Below are 24,929 nucleotides of genomic sequence, written 5' to 3'. Positions count from 1 at the left end.
CTTAATGGAGGATATATCTTTATGAAATCTTTCTCCGTGTTAATCGGAAATGTCACATCATTTACTGGGGAAGTAATCCAGATGTGAGTCCATGATATGCACCTTCAAGGACATTTTGCACCCTAAATCCTGACAAGCTGCAAGCATTTCAAACACCATCTCCTTGTATTTACGGTCCCGTCTTCTCCCAAGGAGGATTTGGGTTCCTTTCGTAAAACTAACCATGCGCGCTTTTCTTTCTCTGTGAGACATGCCTCGCTTTTCTCTCTATCGTTCTGCAGTTCTCGTATCTGCGGACCTACAAACACGCCTTCTCTTATTTTTGTAGCTGACAGTCGAGGAAATTTGTCAGCAAGATATGCAAAAGCTGGCCCATTGGGATCCATTGGCTTCACAAGCTGTTTAATAAGTACACGTTTTATATGTAGGGGTGGAACAAGAACATTTCTAGGATCTACAAGACTGTCCTGTTTCACATTCTTTTCACCAACTCTCCAATTGCGTTTAGGCCACTTCTTTTTCACATAGTGGGAAGTTTTTTCCCCGACTATCCCATTCAGACAAAAAGCATGCATACTTCGCGTAACCTTGTTGCATCCCTAATAATAATGCTATTACCTTGAAGTCACAACACAACTTCCACTTATGTTCACTGTACTTAATTAAGGTCAATATCTTTCTGAAAATTTCATAACTCTCTTTGGTAAAAGTGGCATATGCAACTGGGATGGAAGGCAATTTATTCCCGATATGCAGCAATACACCTTTTAAGCTATTCTTCTAAGTATCCAAAATTAATTTCCATTCTCCAGGTTCGTATGTCATATGCAAGGCTGTCATTAATCCATAAACATCATTTCAGAATGTCACGGAACTATCACTGGCAAAATAAGACACAAAAGCACGTTCTCTGTTCCTGAAAATTTTGTTGGTTGTTTCTTGGAGAAGGTTATATCCCTGTAATCAAGTCGCCTAACAATTCTGCTTTCTGTTTACTGAGTCCTAAGTCTCGCATTAAACCATTTAAATCATCCTGCTTTAATACACGTGGCGTGGGCGTACTCGTGCCTTGATAAGGGGGATCCCTTCTTTTTTCCGGAGAAGATGCAAGTTCTGTAGTGCTACTTTATTCACTACCACTCATATCTTCTATATCTGTGGGTCTTGAAGGAACTGGTAAAGCTTCAGAATGTGCCATAGGTCGTCACATGTGACAGCAGATCCGAATAAACAATATGTTTCTTTGATTTGCTGCTCGTAAATCCCTTAATTTTGGTTAAGCAGAAATAACAGTCTGTCAGATGGTCTCTTGGTTCCCTCCAAATCATCGGTACAGCAAATATTGATTTTTTTTTTCTTGCCACCACTTAACTAATTTACAATAACATGTAGCACAACACATATTAGGTGACCACTTCTTATCAAAATCACCAGTTCCGATGCCAAAGTACTTCTTATATGCTCTCTTGATGATGGGTGTGATATTTTCTGTTCCTCACGAAGGTGAACTCGCCACGAACATAACAGAAGTTGTTAGCTACGTACTTACAACAACGAGTGTGAGGCATTTTTTTATTTCACTTAAACACAAACAAAATGAAACCACAACATTCAGTTTACATACAGTAGGTAGTACTAACGCCCGATAAAATACCAGATTCACAAGCTCAGTTTAACTCACAAACTACTCCCAACATCACATTGCAACAGCAAACCACTGTCGGGCAAGTTTTGCCAAAATCTGAAAAATTAAAGCTGTCAATGTTGCAAGGTCTTACTTTCCAAATTCCCTTTTGTCACCATATACTGTGTTTGACATGTATATGAATATATGTAGTACATGAATGCTTGAATAACTCGTAAACTATCCATGACGGATCAAGTCGGATGTCTCATTTGAACTTCCATGTCACATTCCTTTCATAGTACAAAATTTCATGTCAGAAATACAACCCTTGTAAAACAGTGTTATACGACTTCCAAGGCCGAAGATACAACTTGTGCAAAAAAAAAAAAAAAAAAAAAAAACTAGCCTATAAGAAACTGGTAACTGGCAGAGAGAACATTGTTCAACGATTTCTTTTATTTTAGCTAGTTCCTCTTCCAGAAGTGCGGATCAAAATGTTCGGCATAGTTACAATTAAAATGTTTGATTTAATTATCACCTTAGGTATACGTTCGAGACGAGTCGAGACATAATTTTTACGAAAAAAAGTCAAGACGAGACAACCTCAAATCTTGTCTCTTGCGCATCACTAATCAATTCAGTATATATATATATATATATATATATATATATATATATATATATATATATATATATATATATAAAGTTTATCATTGTATAAAGCAAGGTGTTCCCGGTGGATGAGTGTGCAAGCTCGTCGTCTTGTAATCAAGGGATCTCACGTTCGATTCCCGGTGGGAATACGGGTGGTTCGGATTCCACTTTAAACTGTAGACCTCGTCGTTACGACGTCATTTTGATCTCATGGAAGGAAATAGCAAACCATCATGGATTCAGCCTCCACAGGGAGCTGCTGCAGGTCAAAGACCTGCCTTCGGGCAGAATACGCCATCATCATCATCATTCTGTATAGACCCTATATATAAAGATGTTTCCTTCAAACTATAGCTCTGTAATAATGAAGTGAAGTGAAATATTAAGTTTAACGTCCCACTATTTTGCATCGAGGCTAAGGGAGACGGTGATGATGAGGAATGAGTAAAATGGTGGGATGAAGAAAGTTGGAGGAAACGCGAGAACACCGACAAAACGCAAGCACACGGTGTTTGTCCAGCACAAAGCCCACTTGCCACGAACTGGGATCGAACCAGGGACCCCACGCAGCAAAGGTGAACGCTTTACCACTGAGCCATCGAGGCCCCTTGTAGCTCTGTCATAATTGTGAACGTTTAACGTCTGAATCTTACTTTTTGTAGTAGGTAAGCAACCTAATGATAGAGGTTTGCACGAGCTCGGGCTGTAAAAATATATTACGAGGCTAGGCCGGCTGGAAATATATAGACGAGGCTAGGCGGAAGGGGGCGTTACAGGGCCTAGAGCCGGACTGGGCCCGGGACGTAAATTGTTAAATAAACAATCATATTTGTCGAACCTTTTCGGGCGTAATACAACGACATTTATCGGCCCATTCTTTCTGGAGAGCTTTTAAAGCACACTTAAATTTGTAACTTGAGACGCTCACACTACTGAAAATCACTGTGCAATTGAGAGAAAGGCTAACTGTGTAGTAGACACACACACACACACACACACAAAAAAAACTAGAAGTCACAGAAATAAATATGCTTAGCTTGTCTGTGAGTGGAAATACTGCTTGTTACACTGGATTTAAGGAGCAAGAGCATTGAGAACAACCTGTCTTTTTTTTCTTCAAGAGAATGTCAGTTTATGTTATATGAGCATTAATATAATGACCATTTATAGCTCCTTCGTGGCTAAGCGTTTACCGTACGCATATTTGGCGTGGGAGACCCGGGTTCGATTCCCGGCGGAAGCTCATATGGTTCTCATTCCTCGTTAATCAGTAGGTCCACGTCTCATATAGCCTCGCTGCTGAACGGGACGTTAAACTCAAAATCAACTTAATGACTTTTTTTTAAAAAAAGAGAAAATTCATAGTTAACTAAATGTAAACGATAACCTCTATTTCCTTGTTGTCTCTGAATCATGAAAGTTTTAAAATGCAAAATTAAACATCAAATTGTTGTAAATAAAAATATAATTTTGCCTTAATTATTAAGTTTCTGTAATTTGGGATTATTTCGGACTCAATTGATTATAACATGATGTCGAGCCTATGTGCTAAAACATATTTCTAACTCGCTTCGGGCCTCACATTATTAATTCACGGGCCGAGCTCGAGCTGAACATTCCGACCCGTGCGTACTACCTCATGGATACAATGTAAGCAGTGACGGTTTCCGACCGGGCGATCCTTTCAGCCTTCTGAAGGGAAAATTTCTCTTTTTGTTATTATTGTTTCATTGGTACGAACCGGCAAGAGAATTTTTCCTATTTATTAAACCAATACTTTGCGGAAATTCGACTGGAAACGGCGGCATTATTTCCATGATCTCACCATATACACAAAATACAAAAGTAACAAACTCTTCATTTCTCCCCAACAAGCCTTCCGCAACCTGTCTTCATGTCTTTGAAACAGAAATGGATCCCTTGGTAATAAATTGTGCGGCATTGTCACAGAAAAAAATCCAGCTCCTGAATAGATTAAGGATGCTACGCCTGTCAAAGACAAAATGTATCCTTGTATACTAACTGCGTCTAGTGCTTCGGTTCAATGACCAAACTTAAGGGTTGAGAAAAGTCAGTGTAAAGAAAAGCACTTTATCAAAGTTCAAATCAGTGATATGTTAAAACTGTTGGTATTAATTTGGCCACTGTCTAACCGGTTGATTCGTGTTGAAGTTTTTGTTCTCGGAGGCGTTTCTCTGTTTTTAAAGCAGTGCCTTTCTTTCGTGTGTTTGCGTTTTAGAGTAGTAGTGAATATCTGAGGCGCATTATGTGATTATTGGCTGTGAAAATCAAATGATGTAGAGTCCGTCCAAATTCACAATGTTCTGTGGAAAACCTCTTAGAAGGCAGGCCAGAGAAATTGTTTTCAATGTTACAACGTATTTGCAAAATCAGAAAGAGTTATATAAACTTAAGTATAATGTTGTGGAATCCACAAGCGCCGCCACAGGAGTGCCTAAATGGATGGTTTCTCAACTTTTAAAGGATGAACAACAGTCACTGGCTAAAGGAGCTGAATTTCTTTTCACCTACAATTAAAAAAGAACCCAAGGAAAAAGCGAATGCAAAGAGATGATTTTGCTAAAGGTACAATTAGGCGAAAAGTCATGAATTTTACACACTAAAGAAAGTAACGAAAACTAACTAAATCTATAAGAGAAGACGGCATATTAGATTGTAGCAGTGAGTATTTAAGGTCTATAGGATTTAGTGGAGAAAATAACAGTCAAGGAGAAAAAGTTTGATTGGAAATCCGAACGTTACTGAGCGGAGTGCACGATATTTAAGGGACCTACGTGAATACAGAAAACAAGGTAGGTCAATTGTATATGTTGATGAAATTTACATTCACGCATCACATTCAATATCGAAGTGTTGGCAAAGTGAGAGTGAAATAGATGTAACAGAAACTGTTGGAAAAGGGCCACGTCTTATTATTGTCCATGCAGGAGGGAAATTTGGGTTTGTTGGTAATGTTCTATTAATGTTAAAATCTAAGCAAAAAAAGTGGAGAGTATCATGATGACATGAACAGTAGAATTTTTTTTTTAAAATGGATCAATGAAAAACTACTTCATGATCTTCCCTATGACAGCGTTGTTGTCGTTGATAACACCAGTTATCATAATGCTGAAATCAATAAAAGACGATCTATGTCTTCACTTAAAAGCTACATCATACAGTGGCTATCAACGACAAACAAACCTATAAACGAAACAGAAATTGAAGCGGAGAACAGAGTAAACACATTGCGGGAATGAAGAAAAGACAATTGTTCTTAAGAATTCAAAGTATACCTTATGTGAAACAATACGCGATTGACAAGAAATTTATAAACGCGGGACACACTATAATAAGACTTCCACCGTCCCACGCAGACTTAAATCCTATTGAATTTGTGGGAATTTGGGGGGAAATCAAGAGCAAAGCAAGGCAATGCATTTTTGATTCACTGGATGCAAAGAAATAATTACTGGGAAAGTTGTTTAATGAATATTCACCACAGGAATGGGCAAGACGTTGTGAACACGTGAAAAAATTGAAGATTCTTACTTTGAAAGAATGAGTGAATGAGTGACTTATGAATGAGTGTGTAGATGAACTGATAATTAGACTTGGTGAAACCAATTCAGACTCTGATTCATCGGCCGATACAAACTCAGATGAGTAGGAGAGTGAAACTGAAGGAGAAATGGAAAACATTTAGAAGGTGAGTTCTATTCTATCGTTTATTTATTTTTCATTAAAATTCATTGCGAACTTTTCCACCGTTTTAATTCATACATTACGTTGGTAAGAAATACCTCTAATTATACTTAATTCATTTATTATTCAAAGAGAAAATATTAAAATACATTACAAATTTAGTGCAGTCAATATACAGCATTTACACTCAAATGTCGTAGAAAATCCTCAGACCTTTCTGCTCCGTGCAGATAGCAACATTGCAAACCATCATCGTTGCGGAGAATGGAGTGGGGAAATTTAGGATTAGGTGTGCAACAGCTAAGCTGCAGCGTTCTGTTTACAAACTTTTTGTTCGTAGCATTACAGATCGTAGCGTTAGGGATATATCAGACATTGCATGTTCCGCAGTTATAAATCTGTATCACTGTGGAACATGTTCGCTACCGACTACCAAACATTAATTTATCGACATGAAGATTGCATACTGCAGGACAATGGTACTAAAAATCGCAGCAAAATCTTCAGCGACTAGAAAAGTGAGAAAGCTGTGCATGCACTATATTTGTCCTCACAGTCGCCTGACACGATTTCCATTGACAATGTCTGGTCATACATCAACCTGAGGCTTCAAAGCACTCGGGTCTTCACTTTAACCCAGCTGTCAACGCAAATTCGACGTATTTAAAGGTGTCTTCTACGAAAACATGAGTTAAACTTGGTTTTAAGCATACCTCGAAGATGCCAAAGCATTATCAACCCTGCGGGTGACTGGGTGCGTTATTAATTTTAAATGCGTTTTTCTTTTGTGCATATCTGATGTATGTGTTTCGTTTCATTTGCTGTCAAATATATATTTCTCCTAATTTACCCGAGCATGCTCGTAACTATTTAATAGACTGTAATTACTTGCATTAACCGTTTCAAGTTTTAATAAGATTCCTTCGAAGTTGGAATACTAAGACAGCAATCTCTAGCGCAATGGATAGGAGTTCACTTCAAATATCTGAAAGCAAAACTTCCAAACTCGACTTTGAAGAATCCGTACTCCCTAGGAATGTAACTAATTCTGAGAGCCTTCATGGTATTATTTGCATATATACACGTAACACAAGTGTGACTTTCATAGTAAAAAAAATAAACTGACATTATGCATGATCCAATACACTGAAATATTTACTTCTTTTTGCAGCAAATTCCATTTTTGCAACCTTGAGACTAAAATTTTGGTTTTGTTTCTCCTTAGGTCTAAATACCTAGTGAGAGTACTTACATCGTTTCGAATTAGCTAAGTTCATCCACTTAAAGTTACGTTTTCAACAAATCCAGGGTCCTATAAATTACTTGGCTCAGGAGATTTTATTCCTGATCATCATTAGACGAAAGATCGTATTTTGTTCATGTGGGTAAGATACAGGTCTTCATTCTCTTAGTGGAACTGGGTGGATTCAGATCGAATGTTAGGATATATCAACGACCACTTATTTTTCCTTGGGATTCCCTTCAGCATGAAAGGAACCATAGAAAAGTAGAAATTACTTATGTGGTCTCATTATGCTTCTTCCAAGCCATAGGCACTGCAGAGGCATTGAATGCTTGTTCCTGAGGATTAAATTTCATCGATTGTTGACGCAAGTGTTACAAACAGTAATAGGTGTATAACGTTATATTAATCTCCAACTTTACACCCAAAAAGCTGTTCTTGTGCATGGTGGTATATTTTGCTTCAGCGGAGAGAATATCACATCAGTAGTAGGCCCCCCCGTATGGCTAGCCGAGTCAGCAAAAATTTTCTCGATTCTGATTGGCTGAGAGAGGTCACGTGACGTTAGGCCCCGCCCACGCGGGAAATTTAAATTTTCCAGGTCACGTGGTATGACGTCATGAGTCACCCTGCGGGGAAATCCCTCACCCGGGATTTTTGAAATTTGTTCCCTTTTACGGTAAGATGAGTGCTTTGATACCTCATTCTGATTGGTTGACAGCTGTCACGTGATTTTAGACCCTGCGATATTTGAAATTCGTTCCCTTTTACGTGTAAGATGAATGCTTTGGTACCACGATGCTGATTGGCTGATAGAGGTCACGTGATCTTAGGCTCAGGGATTTTTTAAAATTCGTTCCCTTTTATGGGTAAGATGAGTGGTTTGGTACCTGAGGTCACATGATCTTAGACCCTGGGATTTTGAAATTTGGGTATCCTCTTTGATGAGTACTTTGGTACTACGATACTGATTGGCTGATAGAGGTTACATTATCTTAGACCCGCTACACGGTGAACAGGTCACATGGTATGACGTCATGTTTTACCCTTGCGGGGAAATCCATCACTAATTCGTTTCCTTTTACGGGTAAGATAAGTGCTTTGGTACCTTGATTCTGATTGGATGATAGAGATCACGTGATTTTAGGTCCTAGGATTTTTGAAATTAGGGTGTCCTTTCTGGTATACGTTGGTACCTCGATTCTGATTGGTTGATAGAGGTCACATGATTTTAGACCAGCCACACGGTGAACAGATTACATTGTATAACGTGGGAAAACCCCTCACTCATTTGTTTCCTTTTACAGGTAAGATGAATGTTTTGGTACATCAATTTTGATTGGTTGATAGAAGTCAGATGATCTTAGCTACAGTCCATGCCAGAAATTCAGAGTGCTATGACAGCGATCCACCCTAGACAGGGATTTTAGAATTTTTTTCCCTTTTTTTTATGGTTATCCTTAAAGTTCCCATGGAGGGTTCAACCTCCTCCTTAAATAACCCTTTTTGGTATCATGATATTGTACTGAAGTTTACATTAAATATTATCGTTCTCTTTGACAGATAAGATGATTACCAGCTTTCTTACGTTTTTAAACAATGGTGAAAGAGGGGGGCATCCTTGTCGCTTGTAGATTTTTTATAACACATTGTTGTGAGTTTAAGCGACTCTTTAAACGCTCAGTAAGCGATTCATTAATGGAAACAGTGTTGCCAGATTTTTCTTACCTAAACTGCTCCGATTCTTTTCGAAGCGGTTCCGCAGAGTGCAAGAAATTTTAAACTAAACTTTTTTCTAACTAAAAAAATTTGTAACTAAAAAATTTTAAACAAAAATTTTCAAACAAAAATTTTCGGACTAAAAATTTTGAAACAAAAATTTCAAAAAAATTTCGAACTAAAAATTTAAACAAATTTTTCGAAAAAAAATAAACTAAAAACTTTCGAACTAAATTTTCAAATCAAAAAATTTTCGAACTAAAAAAATTTAAATTTTCGAGCCCAAAAAATTTTGACTAAAAATTTTGAAACAAAAATTTCAAAAAAATTTCGAACTAAAAAATTTAAACAAATTTTTCGAAAAATATTTTAAACTAAAAACTTTCGAACTAAATTTTCAAATCAAAATTTTTCGAACTAAAAATTTTAAAAAAAATTTCGAACCAATTTTTAAAACCAAGTTTCGAACTAAAGATGTAAACCGCATTTAAAAATTTTCAAATCAATTTTTTTCGAACAAATTAAAAACCAAATTTTGGACACTAAAAATTAATTAATTTTTCGAACAAAATATTTTCAAACTAATCATTTAAACCAAATCTTGGATGTATTTTCCACCTTAAATTTTCAAGATTACCATTATTTGAAAACAAGTGTTCAGGGTTTCAAGAAATAATAAAACATTTTTTTTTAGCTTGTATTTTAACGAAAGGTATGTGCTCTTCTCATACAATTTTATTAACATAATAAATACAGGATCTAGTTTAATGAATATTTTGGACGTGTCATCATCTTCGAATGTTGTAGACGTATCCTGTAAAGAAAAAGGAGAAACAACGGATTACTTTATGAATTTCTTTTTTTTTTCCTGACACAATAAAAACGAGTCAATATTGATAAGAGAGAAGTAAAACTTACTCGTAAATGATGGATCTGTTTAGGCTCATCTTCCTCCTCGGGTACGAGATGACAGCATTTCTTCCACTGATGGTGGTGTTGCTGGTTTATGAACTCTTCTGGATACTGCATTTTTCTTGGTGTTGCTCCTTTATGGTCAAGGTTCCCTTGGGTACGAGATGACTACATTTCTTCCACTGATGGTGTTGGTGGTTTATGAACTCTTCTGGGTACTGCGTTTTTTTCTTCTTGATGTTGGTTTTGTGGTCAAGGAGAAATAAAGGAAAAGGAAAAAAGAAATGGCGGCCTCATTGGGTGTTTACAGTTTTTTCTTCATCTTCTTCTTTTTCCAATTCCATCTTCTGTTTTTTAACGTACCCGTACGGAACCGTATCATAGGAATTGAGTTCTTTAAATCGACGTTTTGTGTAATGGATGCTGTACATTTTTTCTTCTTTGCGTGTGACGATGGTATGGTCTTTGGTCCTGCATATTTTATGGGGGAGAGTAATGGTGACTTGTCCACGGCATTGATTTGTAATCATTTCTTTTAGCGTGTTGAAATTTAATTGTTGTCCTGCATTGTAATTTAATGTAAATCCTCTAATTTTACATATGTAGCTGGTGATGTTGGTATCTGGATTGTATATTTCTAAGCTATAATTTTTCGGTCCTCCACTAACAAATGTCTTGATGTACGCTCGTTGTCCATAAGACTCCATCTCATCCGATAAGCATCCCAAGTACGTTGAAGGTTCAATGGTTGGCTCTCCAGGCTTTTCTGTAAATATCACAGAATCTGTGTCGAAAAATAAAACACGTTCCTGCAACATTTCCAGGTACTTGTACAGTTCCAGACGTGCCTGACATGTTGTAAATGCACCTAACACGACATTGGTGTTTCGGTTTTGAACAGGCACATGTTCATTGTACTTCCAGAACGCATACAACATCGTATCATTGATGGAGTTTAATGTCGGGGGAAGTGAGTTTTTCATAAAATTCTTCCGGCCGATCAATAATTGTGGTCTGGCTAAAGTTTGTACGCTGACAAAGCTTTCCCCATAGAGAGTTAACACAAAGATTAGATAAACTTCTTCGTGCAGGATTATTTTCAATTTTGGTCGGATCCAATGCAATACCTTCACGCTCCAGGACGGTTTGTATAAATTTTGTTTTGTCTTCTTCGGTGACACAGGAACTTGGCCAGCCAGAAGCTTCCATTTTCGATTTCAAAAACGTATTGATGTATTCCGTGAACAAGCCACCTGTTTTCGTGATGGGATCATATTGTTCAATGTCATAATCCCAAATTTCAAAGATTTCCACCGGTTGATATCCTAATTCTATTGCCTTTTGTATTTCATATGATACCCATGTTCCAGTGAGGCATCGCTCCTGATCGTTGTGCGTACACGTTGCTGTAGGGTCTGGGTTCATTTCTTCGGCACACGCAGCACACAGTGGAAACAGTAGTTTCTTGTTGCATCGATAAGGCAGGAGACCCTGATAAAGATGGCGACTTGGTAATATCGTCATTTTGATCAGACCGATGACTTTATTTATTGGTGGTATATTTTCATCACCCTGTAGATAAATTCTAGGATGTCCTACAGGGTATTTAGCACACTTATTTATGTAAGGATAAAGCGAGACAATATCGAAATATTTTATTACTTCTCCTGCTTTTTCGTCGACTTGGTGGTACAATTTCACACAATTGGTCCTTCCTCCAAAAAAGCTATCTCTTGGATTTAAGGGTCTACGGTTCATGTACGGGTGATTCTTCAGATACGTCGCCATTGTTGGATTTTGTTTCAAGAACTGTTTAAATTCGCACTCTCACATTTCATGTACAATGTACCCCAATTCACGCAGTCTTGCATTTTTTCGTTGCGTTCGTTCATAACGGAATTCCATGGTGTCTTCTGGATTGCCGTAGATGGGCTGATTACGGCCTGTAGTAATACACACTTTACACCCGTGATAAAAACAGCCGGCATGCTCGTACATGTGCTCCTCTAACGTCTCAGGATCTTGGTAGTAGCCATCAACATGGAATCCCGCAATAAACACTTCCTTTTGTCGGGCCGCATGTAAGATTTGTTTTCCTTCGCTTTTTTCAATGTAGGCCAGCAATTGCATTGCAGCGATCGATTGGGTACTTCTCCATCGATAGCCATGTGCCGGTAGAATTCCAATGGTATTGGGTTTGAGGAAATTCCGGCGGAATACTAAATTAGAAGCACTTGCAATCGTGATCGTCTCCAAGAAGGGATTCACTTTGGTTTCTGCTTCAAATGACGTCATAAACGAAACGCATGCTTGTCGCAGTACATTGACATCTTGAATACAATAGTTGATAATTTCCTTCTGGAAATCAAACGTGTCATTACGATGATCGTTGTACCGCTGCATGAACTTGTTCCTGTCTTCCACGCACATTTCATTTGCACCATAATACTTCGTTTCTGGAAGTGGTCCAATATACGATTGATTTTCTTTGGTGTTGAAGAAATGCGGGAAGTAGCCTTTGGTTGCGGGTAAATTGAACGCTTTTGACAATTTACTTAATGCCATAGGTAGGAAGTTCAAAGAGTCAATGAACGTCAGATTATTCAAGGTTAAACTCAATATCTTGGTCCCATTTAATATGACGTCAGGTCTCCATTGGCATTGTTCTACCATGGTCTTTAGAATAAAATGTCCATCGTAGCCCTTCGAGTTGTGAGCGAGACAGAAAATCCTATTTATATTGGGACGACGTTCCCGCAAGTACTGGAGAAAATCATAAACTGGATCGTGTCCTTGGAAAATATGTTGGCGTTGACCACACGTACTGCAAGACTGCTGGATATTATCGTTTTCAACACGTGCATAACATACTTGTTGTGCAACCAATAAATTCGGAACATGTACATACATATTATCATCAATATTTTTGTCCTGCATAGATTCTATATCGTAGAAAATTAACAAGGCTTTCTTTGCGTGCATGAGTGATGGAACACTGGGTTTCAAGCATTGTCGATCAGGAAGCATGAAACATTGATGTGATCCTGGAACAATCTTCTTACAAACATTGCAAAAGATCTTATTACAGTCATGAATGCGTTGTCCACTTCGTACAAAAGAATATACTCTGTAGCATTTAGTACATTGCTTCACCATTCTACATACAGGTTCCCCATGATGATATACAATATTACGATGATTGTTAAAACATTCTTCGCCGTAAAATTGACGATTGCAGTCGTTGCACAATATCGACGTATGGTTCTTGTCGCATGGAGGTCTTTGTAAGCATTTGGAGCACGTTACAGGAAAATTTTTCACATGTTCATTACGTTTACTATACTTTTTATGGCACGCTTCACAGTAGAACTTGGTTGCAAAACAAGCAGTTAAAGATTGGATGATATCAAAATGGCCAGCCAAACAAATCAAATTTATGGGAGTGCGATTTTCATCATTGGGCCCCTCGTACATGATGTCACGGCCTGTGAAACTAGTATACACAGTAATTTTATATTCTTTGAGGTATGACTGGAATTGTCGAATTTCGTTTACACTGGCACCATGATCCAAATTCACTCCTGCATTTGAACACAACGCATCCACTTCATCGTCCACAACACATTTCGATTGATTTTTATACTGCTTATGTCGTTTCACATCTACATTCTTGTATTTTTTCAGGCCAATAGCAATAACAAGGGCGTACGCTAGACACCTTGAATCTTGATTTTGTACTCGTACAATCCCTCGTTTGCTTCGTAACAATTCTTCATTTTGAAGTATTCCTTGCCGCAAACCGCCGTAGCCACGTGGAATATCCACACGATGAAAATGAACGGTGAATGGTTCGTGCAGGAGAAATGAATTGTTACTTTGTAAAACTCTTTCAAAGGAGGCCCACATCGTTTCCGGTGTCAGGTTTCGGGCTTGGCGAAAACTCACCCAAAATGGCTTATTGGTATTGCGTGGTGATATTACCGATAAACCAACCATCGCCTCATCGTCGACATTGGCTAATAAATGGTCCAGCATTGCTTGGAAACTATTATGCACGTATTGGATAATATCGGTTCCTACGGGTGGTGCGTTAAATTGAATTTCGAGCATTCTGCCCTCAATGTTAAATCGTCTATAATGACGAGTGATTTCATTACGAACAGTAAAACCCGATTCGGCCATGGTTAAAAAAGGAGAAAACAAAGAAACAGGTACAATTACGGTAAAACAAATATGTAATGTGGGGAAAAAAGGAATTGACCAGCGTGAATTTACTACAAAAGAAAAGAAGAAAGAAAAATCTTAATCACCTGATAAACAGGAAATCATAACATTCATGATAAATTCTTAACTAAGTAATTCATGTAAAGGTCCTGAGTTTGATTCCCTGGCGGTGGCGTTTAGAATCTCATTATGAAAGCACACGTACTAGAAATCAAAGTTTTTTTAAAAAAATAATTATGTTACTGAAATGAGTGTTTTATTGCTGTCAAACTCGAGACCATTGCATCAGCATATAACTGACCTACCATTCTATAGTGATAAAAAGAATGCATGAAATGAATGAATGTTTGAACAGTGCTGAGATGTGATAAAATACGCGTAAGCATTTTTTCCACTCACAACGATCTTTAAATGATGCGTTTGCAAGTTGAAGAGAACCACCAAGCATTAACGTTACGCATACGTAATTGTCAAAACAAAATCTGAATAGCGTAAAAGTTTTAACCAAATATTATGCACTCTTTTTTTTCATAGTGGCTAAGCAGTTAGCGTACATGCTTCTAGCGTGGAAGGCCCAAATTCAATCCTCGGTAGATTTGCTTTCCACGTCGAGTCGCTATCAAGCCTTTTCTGAAATGTATTATTCTCATGCGTTATCATACATTCTTTTCAAAACTAAGCTAAATGGTTGAGGTACACACCTCTGGCCTTGGTTCAATCCCAGGTGATTTCTCGAATATCACGTTAAGCTGAAGGGGACGCTAAACTAAAATAATGCTTTCAAAGGGAATCTAACCATATTATTCTCAGGCATAGAGTTTAAAATTTTGTAATGCATTCTTTTCAAAACCAAGCATACATATTTTCTGGCCATGGTTCAATTCCCGACGGGCGCTCAGATTCAACATTAAGCTGAAGGGACGCTAAACAATAGCATTTCTCGTGCTTAGTTTTAATGTGTGGGGATTCCTGATTCGTACTCCCACTTTCCCATTCCACTAATTCCACATAGCCTAAATATTTCGTACTAATAGTAAAACAGTGTATTCGTGATCCGCCCACAAATATGAAATAAAAATGATTTTCGAATCTTGTGTGAAAAATAAAATCTCACTGAACTTACCTCAATTCAATGAACAAAAAGTCGGCGCAATGAAAACACTTCTAAAAAAGTAGACCTTCTCACTTGACAGTTGAGAGCGGTGTAGGATTTGAAAAATGAAATTTAGATTTTTATTTAGGTCGCTATGAAAACGACGTCACCGTCAGCCAATCAGAAACGAGGAAATTTATAAAATGACATCACAACGATCCAATCAAAACGCTCGCTGCTTTTGTCATGAATCACGAACCAAAACGATGTGTAACAATCGATCGTGACGTCATTCATGTTTCTCAATAGTTACAACATCTGGTATCGCAGTTCTGATCCTGACATCATCCAAGTGATTTCTACATGTCACTACCTGTCGTAACTGTGACGACATTTCATTTTCCTCATATTCCATACGAGAATGTCAATGTTTGCTTTTTTCCATGAATCATGCTGACACGTTCGTAGTAAAACAAAAGTAATACGATACAACATTCGCTGACGCTTGCATTTAAATCATATGTGGTTCTATGTCAACACACAAAGAAGTCTATCAGCATTTTATTTTAATCCACGAACGGAAGCGTTACACTGTCAGATTTATTTTCTTAAAGTATAAGTGTATCCTTTTCAAGGACGATGGTTCGAAACCCACCAAGCACGATTAAAACCGAATTCATTCATAGCTAAGCTGTTAGGATACACATCGTTGGTTTGAAAGACCTGAGTTCGATTCCTGGAGAAAAATTTCTTAGGATTTTTCTTTTTAGTTTTCTAAAACTTGGTTTAAATTTCTAGTTCGAAAATTTTAAAAGTTTAGTTCGATAAAAAGTTTGATTTGAAAATTTTTAGATGTGATTTACATCTTTAGTTCGAAACTTTTGTTTTAAAAAATGTTTTAGTTCGACAAAATTTTGTTTCAATTTTTTAGTTCGAAATTTTTTTGAAATTTTTTAGTTTCAAATTTTTTAGTTCGAAAATTATTTGTTTGAAACTTTTTTTTTCATTTTTTTGTTCGAAAATTTTTTGATTTGAAAATTTAGTTCGAAAGTTTTTAGTTTAAATTTTTTTGGTTCGAAAAATTTGTTTAAATTTTTTAGTTCGAAATTTTTTTGGAAATTTTTGTTTCAAAATTTTGTTCGAAAAATTTTTAGTTTTGAAATTTTTTTTAGTTCGAAAAAATTTTAGTTTAAAATTTCTTGCACTCTGCGGAACCGTTTCGAAAAGAATCGGAGCAGTTTCGGTAAGAAAAATCTGGCAACACTGTTTCCATTAATGAAGCGCTTACTGAGCGTTTAAAAAAATCGCTTAAACTCACAACAATGTGTTATAAGAAATCTACAAGCGACAAGGATGGACCCCTCTTTCACCATTGTTCCTTTCAGAGACATAAGCTACTAATTCAAGGACAGGATCTCCATACGTAAACATATAAGGCAAGCTGTCTCTCCATCAAGGTAAGAAAGTTGGTAATCATCTTATCTGTCAAAGAGAACGATAATATTTAATGTAAACTTCAATACAATATCATGATACCAAAAAGGGTTATTTAAGGAGGAGGTTGAACCCTCCATGGGAACTTTAAGGATAACCATAAAAAAAAGGGAAAAAAATTCTAAAATCCCTGTCTAGAGTGGATCGCTGTCATAGCACTCTGAATTTCTCGCATGGACTGTAGCTAAGATCATGTGACTTCTATCATCCAATCAAAATTGATGTACCAAAACATTCATCTTACCTGTAAAAGGAAACAAATGAGTGAGGGGTTTTCCCACGTTATACAATGTAATCTGTTCACCGTGTGACTGGTCTAAAATCATGTGACCTCTGTCAACCAATCAGAATCGAGGTACCAACGTATACCAGAAAGGACACCCTAATTTCAAAAATCCTAGGACCTAAAATCACGTGATCTCTATCATCCAATCAGAATCAAGGTACCAAAGCACTTATCTTACCCGTAAAAGGAAACGAATTAGTGATGGATTTCCCCGCAAGGGTAAAACATGACGTCATACCATGTGACCTGTTCACCGTGTAGCGGGTCTAAGATAATGTAACCTCTATCAGCCAATCAGTATCGTACTACCAAAGTACTCATCAAAGAGGATACCCAAATTTCAAAATCCCAGGGTCTAAGATCATGTGACCTCAGGTACCAAACCACTCATCTTACCCATAAAAGGGAACGAATTTTAAAAAATCCCTGAGCCTAAGATCACGTGACCTCTATCAGCCAATCAGCATCGTGGTACCAAAGCACTCATCTTACACGTAAAAGGGAACGAATTTCAAATATCGCAGGGTCTAAAATCACGTGACAGCTGTCAACCAATCAGAATGAGGTATCAAAGCACTCATTTTACCGTAAAAGGGAACAAATTTCAAAAATCCCGGGTGAGGGATTTCCCCGCAGGGTGACTCATGACGTCATACCACGTGACCTGGAAAATTTAAATTTCCCGCGTGGGCGGGGCCTAACGTCACGTGACCTCTCTCAGCCAATCAGAATCGAGAAAATTTTTGCTGACTCGGCTAGCCATACGGGGGGGCCTACTACTACATCCTTACACACGCAATAGAAATTGTGCGCACATATTATACAATGCCGTGACATATTTTGTTTATTTAAACATTTTCCAAGAAATTTTCAGAAAGTTGTATTTTTAATGTATCACTATAAAACAAATACATCGATGACTCTCATAAACGTTGTTATGTTGTTGTTCCGTGTATAAGCAAAATACAACAGAGTTAATGAACAGAAAGCAACCGAGTATTGATATAGCTGTAATACTTTCCCAGCACCAATTTCAAATTATACCCCAAACGTTTACTTTAGGCAATTTGTTGTTGGACCGGAAACAAATTGCAATACAATTTCTGTTGATGGATTCTTATGGAAAAGTACCTGAGGAAAACGATCGCTGAAAGTATACCACTTTCCGAGGATTGGGTGGGCTCGCTATGGAGAATTTTCCAACATGGCCGCCATGCGTTACAACTATTCACAAAGTTTCACTTACGCGTCTTCTATGACCCTCCTGATTAAGATACAACAACGAGTAATACATCGCTGTAAAGCATATGGAATGGGGATTCCAATTATGTAACAATTTTTCTCATTTGCGCAACTACTAGAAGAAGAAGAAGAAGAAGAAGAAGAAGAAACTTTTAAAATATCACAAAAGTCGATTTTTTCAGAAAATATTTCAACTCTGGCAACACTGCGTGTACAGCAGCATAACAAAAACTCGTTATTACATACCCTACACATTTGTGTGTAGGATGTATCCTCGTCGCCAAAAGTGCCTTTACATCGCCGTGACTGGTATGTGACTGCGCAGTACTCTAAGGAAGGGATGGTTGCACAAGAATTTTGATTAATTTTGAAGAGTTTTAATTTTGACTAGGGAAATAACGTAGGTATAGAGAGTAAAGGCTCAGATTTCAAGCATCAGTGAACTGTCATCTCTGTTCTTCAATTTATTGTCTTATATGTTAAGTTAAAAATCACAACATCTGTCACTTATAGCCTAGATCATCTTACTTTTTAAAAATGCCACTTTAGCTTATTTGTCCAAACACTAATCTCCAGACATGATGTAGAGAGAAGAGAACGACAGAGATACAACATATGTAAGATTTATGTAATTCACTAAGGAACAATGGGAACTGACTGAGCTAATTACTGCTACTAGCACTTTTCACTCTTCAGGAATTTACTACGATATGTTTCCTAAGTCCTAAATCTGTGCATGAATTATATCATTCGCCTCACTGTAATTATTTGGGAATGGAAACTGATTACGCTGAACGTGAATATGTTTCGCTGTCGTAAAGCAAGGACCGTAATCAATGTAAATATTATATAAAACATTATTATATAAACCAGAAGTATTTATTCCGTGTATAAAGCAACATAATGCAGTAACTAAGCAACATCATAATCACACTAACGCCCGCAGAATTTTTTACAACGGGGGGGGGGGAAGACCCATATAGAAAAATCTTTGAGTTTTACGTCGAACGTTTTTGCCGGTTAGGCTAAAGGAGACGGTGATGATCAGTAATGAATGAAATGGTGGAATGAAAAAAGTGGGAGGAAACGGGAGAACCCGAGAAAACCCACGCACACGGTGTTTGTCTAACACAAACTTCAATTGGCGTGGGCTGGGATCGAACCCGGGACCCCAAGCAGAAGAGGTGAACGCTGTACCACTGAGCCACCGCCTCCCCTGAGTCACGCGTCAAAAGGGCTGAGTCAAAAGGTCTCCGCAACAAAAGGATGCGAGTCAAAAGTCCCGAATCGAAACGCAACTCATCAAAAGGGCCCGGGTCAAAAGGGGCCGAATCAAAATGCCCCTCATAAAAATAGCCCAGGTTAAAGGGTCCCTCGATGAAATGACCCAAGTCAAAAGGCCCTGCGTCAAACGGGCCCAGGAGAAAAAGGAGCCCGCTGCAAAATGTCCCGAGTCAAACGGGCCCGAGTCAAATGGCCCTTCATAAAAAAAGCCCGGGTCAAAAGGGTTCCACGACAAAATGACCCAAGTCAAAAGGCCCTGCGTCAAACGAGCCCGGGTGGAAAACCACGAAACGGTGTTTGTCCACCACAAAGTTCAATTGGCGTGGGCTGGGATCGAACCCGGCAGGAGAAGTGTACGCTCTACCACCGCGGCCCCTGAGTCAAACGGCACCGTGTCAAAGAGCCCGGGTCAAATTGTCTCCGCAACAAAAGGGCGCGAGTGAAGTCTCGAATCAAAACGCCCCTCATTAAACGGGCACTGGTCAAAAGAAGCCAAATCAAAATGCCCCTCACAAAAATAGCCCGGGTTAAAGGGTCCTTCGACAAAATGACCCAAGTCAAAAGGCCCTGCGTCAAACGGGCCCAGGTGAAAAACGGGCTTGCTACAAAAAATCTCGAGTCAAACGGCCCCGGGTTAAAAGGGCCCAAATTGAATGGAGCCGAATCAAAACACACCTCATAAATAGAGCCCAGTCAAACGGGTTCCACGACAAAATGACCCAAGTCAAATGGCCCTGCGTCAAACGACCCAGGATGAAAACCCACGAAACGGTGTTTGTCCACCACAAAGTCCAATTGTCGTGGGCTGGGATCGAACCCGGGATCCCAAGCAGAAGAAGTGAACACTCTACCACTGAGCCACTGGGTAACTTGTTGCCCTCTTGTTACAAGATGTTTAGTCAGTACCTATCAAGGTCAGTTCCAGCAGCAACAACTAGTCCCTTCTGTTTACTTTTCACGAATATTTTTCACCTTCATGCGTACAGGTCACGTATTGCGTTGATTAAATGACATGTGTCAAGTATATATTCTCAAAAAGATATTAGTACTCAAAAGGCAAAGACATGTAGCTATTTTTGTTTTCCCCTTTTCTATTAGCCAGTGGAAGTGTGTATGGTTGTTTCACATCCCTCTTGTAGTTTGCTTACTATTCCTTCTTCTTTTTAGTTGAGCTTTTGGCTATGAATATCACCGCGACAAGTCGTGGTTCTTATGATAGTGGCGTATTTTCGCCCCGAGAAATTACGGAAATAATAAATAATGTAGACTACGGTGCTTTTGAAACGGACGATGAACGTAGTTTGTAAGAAGATTCTAGCATCAATTTGTGACACACATGCCTTTTTCATGTAGGCTCGCTGCTGAACGGGACGTTAAATCAGTGGCGGAGTAGACACACATATTATATATACAGGGTAATCAATTTTAATCTTTCCACGGAAATATCTCGAAATCGTTTGAGCATAAATAAACTGAACAAAAAATCAAATAGGAAATACCATGGGGCAAATCGAACGGCGATGTCGCGATACCCCCAGAGCCGCTTTTCAAGCGGGCCTGAGGCTAAATTAAAAACATTAAATGGAAACATGGGGCGAGTGATACTTCATTCGATAGATCTTTGAAAACTAGAAAGCGATGTGGCAAAAGATTTTTCATATCGGTCACCGTGTACAAAATGGCCGCCAAAATATGTTACCTCTATCACATAAATGTCCAGTAGCACTAATATGCAAACGGTTGAACATAAATCAACCAAACAAAAACTAAAATAGGAAAGTCGTGAGGCAAATCGAATAATGTTTTCGCGGTGCCCCCAGGGCCGCGTTTCATCTTAGCCCAGGCCCAAATTTAAAATTTTATATGAAAATATGGATCACGTGATACCTCGTTCGATAGGTCTTCATACACTAAACAGCGTTGTGACAAAAGATTATTCATATGGGCCACCGTTTTCAAAATGGCCGCCAAGACATCTTGCCTGTATCAGATAAAACGGCCAGTACCACTAATATATAAACGGTTGAAGATAATGAAGGATGATCAGAATAAAACTCCTATAGGAAATCACAGATGGTATTTATCATTCCACGGCTCGAAAATGTTGCAACGGAGGAGATGATTAGAGTAAAGGTGCCATAATGCAAAGGAGGAAATCCAATTCATAGAAAACGGTTCAACGATAAGTGGGTGAAGGGGACGGAAAGGAACGGTAAAATTCCAAACGAGCACCTTAGTTTTTGCGAATTGTATCTACACAACAAAATTAACTGTTACATGTTTTTTATGAGATATATGTCTGTAATGGAAAAAAGTAGGTAAAATTCTTGTTAAACGGTACCTTCCATTTTGGTTGCAGGAAATAATTTGTGCAAAATGAATCAACTGAAATACGAAACCAATTTGTCGAACAATGTAATTTTAGAACAATGTGTAGAAACGTTGGTTTTCTCAAAAGTCGTCTGCAGAATATTGATTCATTGCAGTACCAGTCAGTAAGTGGAGACAAAGAAGCATAGATTCCCACGATTTGTTCTTGAAAGTCAAAGGCTAGAACACTACCCTGATAAAGGGTTGGGGAAGGAAGACACGAATAAGAAAAAGCACGTACAGGAATTCCGGAAATGATTGCACGTATTTGTTTACCCTATTTGTTTTGGTAAAATCATTAGCTATAGCCTATCAGCTCCGTTTATCAGTGGGGAGCTTTAGTAATTTTGGAAAATTCTCAAGGCTAAAGCTGACCATCTCAATTCTCAACTATTGGCACATGACTTCTTGTCAAAAGGTAGTGGAGGTTTTGAAATATGAATTACCTCAACATTTTTCAAAACATCTTTTGCACCGAGGAAAACACTTGTAGCTCATTAACAAAAAGTAGTTAAATGATTAATCTATATACATTATTTTAAAGTAGCTGCCGTGCCATTGCTTATTAACACCCAAGTAATACTAGAAAGCCTATTCTAAAAATACACGAATCACACTTATTTTCTGTAAGTTGGCCACTTTTAAATGGAACCAATGTTGGCAGCATAGACAGGTTTCGCTGTACATATATATATAGTATTTGTAAGGCATAAGTTTACTCTTTCCTTTAAGTATAAAATTTTATAATTAGTGAAATTTGGTGAATAGTTGTTTTTCGAAGCATAGATTTCTGAATGGTACCTCATTTGCAAGAAATGGGGTCATTACTTCCCCATACCCTCCTTAGGGATAGTCATTTCTAAATACCTTAGAAATGAACTGTAAAGTGAACAAATAAAAACGATAGAAATAAAAAACCAAGCACCTTACAACACCTAACTTAATACCTAATACCAAATACCTTAATAATACCTTACAGTTTTGTGAATGAGTTCCATACCCTGTTCTTCATTTCGGCGAAAATATTAACTCTTTTTTTTTATTATTTGTATTCAGGTTCCTACAAAGCTTCTTTATTGTAAGTGTCCGTAATTCAGAAAGTTTGTCATGCTGTTTGTTAAGTAAGTTACACTCTTTTCAGGGCGTTCGATCTGAGCCCCCGCCAAGTGAACTTTGTGGTGGACAAACACCGTGTTCGTGGGTTTTCTCGGGGTTCTCCCGTTTCCTCCTACTTTCTTCATTCCACCATTCCATTCATTACTCATCATCAGCATCTCCTTTAGCCTAACCGGCATAACCGTGGGACGTAAAACTCAAACATTTCATTTCATTTCATTTTTTTCTTTTCAGGGCATTCTTTGAATGTTTACAAAATACTGGAGTTGATGGAATGCTCAATACCATATTTACCAGCTTCGTTGTTTGATGATATATGCTTTGAGATTCATTACTGAGAATATATTTCAAGTATTCGAGAAGAGAAATGTGTTGGTTACTATCGGAAGTTCATTCTTAAGCTGATCTGAGCAAAAAGTGTTAGGAAAGGTGGATATCAAGTCATTCAGTTTGCCGTATGGAATAATTTGTTATTTGTACTAAATATTCTATAATTTATTAGTTCTTTAATGACCAGATTTTTGTATTTTTCAAATTTTCATCTGCACAATTATTGAGCGAAGAATCTAATATAAATAAAGTAGAGTTTCTTTGTGTGTCTATCTAAATATCTTTGTGTCTGTGTGCGCCAGCGGAGCAGATGAGTGGACCGAGTTACCAAAATTTGTTCACGGGTACCTTGATCCAGGCCCCAGAGCAAGACAAAAAGGTTTCTCTTTTTCAAACTTCGAACCGGCGGGGGGGCATTTACCGGAACATGTAAAAGTACTGGTCACTCTCACGAAAAATATAAAAGTGATAGAATTGCCAATACATCTAAACTTTTCGTTAGGGAGTCTTCTTTTTTCATTCTGATGTTGGAGACATGTAGGGACAATATATATATATATATATATATATATATATATATATATATATATATATATATATATACATATATATATATATATATATATATTAGGGTGTATCGAAAAAAACTTTTTTTCGAAATCCGGTTACGGCTAGTGCGGATTTTTGGCCAAATGGCATCAATAAAACGTATTAAAAATCTCAACTCGATCAGACAACTCCTTCTGCTGCCGAGTAGAGCCCAAATATTAGAAAAATCAACATAAGATTCCCTTTTCAACTGATTTTTCAAAAAATATTTTTTAAAAATTTCCTATATTTTTCGGTCTTTTAAATTATTGAATTAGCATTGGAAAGGAGAAATAAATACATAAAACAAATTTATTACGGTTATTTCTGTACACCACAAGCATAAAAACCAAGTTAATTATTTGTAAAAATGCACTGATTTTCTGGCGTATCGTACAATTAAATTTTAATATAAAATTATTGAAGTCTCTTGAATAACGAAGAAAACACTTTAGTGCTAAATTCTAAGAGCAGTAATAGTATAAATAATTTGCTCCCAATGCCGTATGCATCTGCTTATCACATTAGATCACCTGCCTCCCACCTCTCCCTGAACGCCTCTTCTCTTGTACTTGCCCAGCTGAAAGGATCTGTCTTATCAGTTGCCAGTAGTCAACCAGCTGTGTCGAACGTGATTGTCGCTGCTTGAGTTATTTATTAGTGCTGTAGGAAATTTTAACTAAATAATTTGTTTTCGTGTGAAGTGCAGTATGTAGAAGTGAGAACGGTGTTTCAGTTGTGTTAAGTACTTTTTATTAGGAAGAGAGTGACAGATACGCTGACGTTATGGCATCGACTAGTTTGTTACGGTCTGACGTTAGGAATAGCATTATTGGGACACCCAAGGAATTGGGTAGAACACAGCTACCAACTGTTGAAATATATTGAGACAATACCTATGAGAGCGAGAAGAAAAAATGACAATGTCGGAATCCCGGAAAGAGCCTTCAACAAAGGATTTATCTTCTATCGTCACCAGGAAGATTGTAGAAAATTGAGACTACGCCTCAATCAGCGGCGAAACAATTTTCAGTGTCAGAAG

The sequence above is a fragment of the Thermobia domestica genome, chromosome 1 (assembly GCF_964235325.1).
Source record: "Thermobia domestica chromosome 1, izTheDome1.hap1.1, whole genome shotgun sequence".
In the NCBI taxonomy this organism is placed as follows: Eukaryota; Metazoa; Arthropoda; class Insecta; order Zygentoma; family Lepismatidae; genus Thermobia; species Thermobia domestica.
Note: the sequence above shows the minus strand (reverse complement) of the source record.